We start from the raw sequence: 2560 nt of genomic DNA on the forward strand, positions 1-2560 counted from the left end.
GCAATAAGCACCAAGAGGGTGGAGACGGTGTGGCGGTCATGTTTGGAGAATAGGATGCGAAGGCAAGTCTGAGAAGGATCTTGGCCATTTTGGCCGCATGACTCGTTACTAGTCCATGAGAAAATGAACTTTGTTTTGAAGTCATGATGGAAACTGCTTTGTGGAGATTATGAGTCTTTTGCAAACGGACAGCCTATAGGTGTGTAAACTTTAAGCATGTTTTGCCAATATGATCTTAGAGTTTGAGAATGTAGATTGTCTGTTTCAGAAGATGAGCCCAAAAACCAATGGGGGGAAGAAAAAACGTTAATGATGGTCCCCACAATTATTTGTGTGTGTGTGGTGTGGTGGTGAGAGGAGAGAGGCGATGTACTTATATTCGAAAGTATCCGTTTCCTTGTAATATTATATCAGCGTACAGTATTCACTCATTGTGTTGTTTTGATATGGTTGTTCTTATGCTTGGCATTGTGGTCAAAAAGGAACATGAATTGAAAATCGTGACAAGTGAGAGAGAGAGAGAGAGGAGGGAGGCGGGACGGAGAGAGAAAATGAGGGAGAGAAGAGGAGTAGGAGAGAGATTAGGCTATACATCTGTGCCGGAATTGGGAGATTAGGTGTGTAATGACGTCCATGGTAATTTATTGAGTGTGAGCCTACCTAACATATCTTTTGCTCAGCTTTTCTTAGTTAACGCTGCTAGGCGTTATGTTTTTTATATAAATGAGCGTCTGTTGTGTGTTCTCCGTGTGGTGGTGTTTAGAAATGGTGTGCAGCGAAAGATTTAGAATTACCTTTCTGAAAGAGTTTTTTTAATCTAGCGTGTCGCTCGCTTGGCTACGAACAACTGCATGGAGGAGATGGGTGGGGGGGTTGGGCAAAATGGTGTCTGACGGCCGATGCCATTAGCAGACATGCAAGAGGTGGAGTAACCCTGTGGACAGGTGCACCATCAGAAAAGCGCGACTCCATACAGGAAGGCTTTAGACCAGAACCTGTTGTTGTGAGGTGTCACGTATTCACTTCATTACTCAGGTCGAGAGTTATACTGGGGTTAAAAGGTGATGGTTTTGAGTTTGGGTTTCAGTGGACTTTGAAAAGGTGATCGCGTGGGTGTTTCCCGAGTGTATGAGTGATGCATTGTTAGCTGTCTCTGATTTTTTTGTTGTGTCCATGTTTCCTCCGGTTGTTATACTACATGTCTTTGTGTGTGTGCCCGTGAGTGTCTGCAGCTTCGTTTATGTTTATTTTGATAGTCTGTTTTCGTCATAGTAGTGCTTATGGTTCACTTCCGGTCTTGTGTTGGTCCACTCCTGTGTGAGTGTTCTGCCTGTGTTTGCCAGCCTGCTTGCGATCACCATGTACCCAGATGATTGCCTCGTTACTGCTTGATTTGTTCTTGGTGCGTCCTTGTCTGTGCTAGATCATGTGTGGCAGCGTGTCCCGGGCGTCAGTCTGCAGCGGTGGTGTTTTCACTGCCAGTTTGCTGATTTGTGTCAGCAGAGGTTTGGTTAAGTTCTGTTTCTTCGTTTTTTTTTGACCTGGCCCTGTTTGGGACACCTACTTGTGTCCTTCATGGATCTTGGTTGTTGAAAATAAAGACCTTACAAGCCGTCGTATTTGCATGGCTCATCTAGCTTGGGTTCAACCTTCTCCGCCAATCGACCAGCATAAAACTGTGTAGAACAGTCCTGTTACCACAACCACTTAAAGTATACAAAGGTTTAGTAAGGTCAACGGGACAAGAAAGCATTTACGTGGCTGACGGTCATCAGGTGCGCGCTGCTATCCCGGTTGCACTCCATCTAGCTGGGACGCCGACTTCATGCTGGATAGTTTTGGTTTTATTTGTGTGTTTGTTTTTGAAACAGGTGTGACCTGAAGACAGAGATTGAATAACAAGCGAATTTTTGGTATCGTATAATAACTAGTAAAAGTTAATGTTTTCATCAATGCTTCACTTTGTTCCTATCATTAATTCTAATAAAACCTTTAACCGATTCGCTTTGAAGTGCATTAGCCACTTTGCCCTACCTCTTTTGCTCCATATTAATTCACTTCAGACAAAGTAAGTCTGCAATTTTTGCCCGTACGTGAATAGTGAATAATGTATGCGTGCTCGAGTTGCTTCAGCAGTTGACTCATAGCAGTGTGATCATGTGGTACAAGCCCACTCGAGCACATGATGTAAAAGCTGTACCCCTGTTTACAAGTTGTTACGCCAAAAAGTATGTTGACAAAGACTCTGAACAATTGTGACACATTAAAAAAAAATCAAGTTCAATCGCACACGCCACCACACGCGACACTCCAACACACACCCATCCACCCCCCGTCACCCACCACCCCACACACTACCACGCACCGCCACAGCATACCCTGTACGAATGTAATTTCTGTTTCAAGAAATGAGCCAAACCAATGGAGAAAAACTGTAATACATGGAATACATATGAATTATAATGCATTGTCTTTCGTAGCTATAGGTATGAACAGCCTGCCCTTTAACAGCAGCACTGGAGTTGAATATGTTGTCAGAATGAGGATAATCTCTCCCCCC

This window comes from Etheostoma spectabile, chromosome 8 (assembly GCF_008692095.1).
Source record: "Etheostoma spectabile isolate EspeVRDwgs_2016 chromosome 8, UIUC_Espe_1.0, whole genome shotgun sequence".
NCBI classification, from domain to species: Eukaryota; Metazoa; Chordata; class Actinopteri; order Perciformes; family Percidae; genus Etheostoma; species Etheostoma spectabile.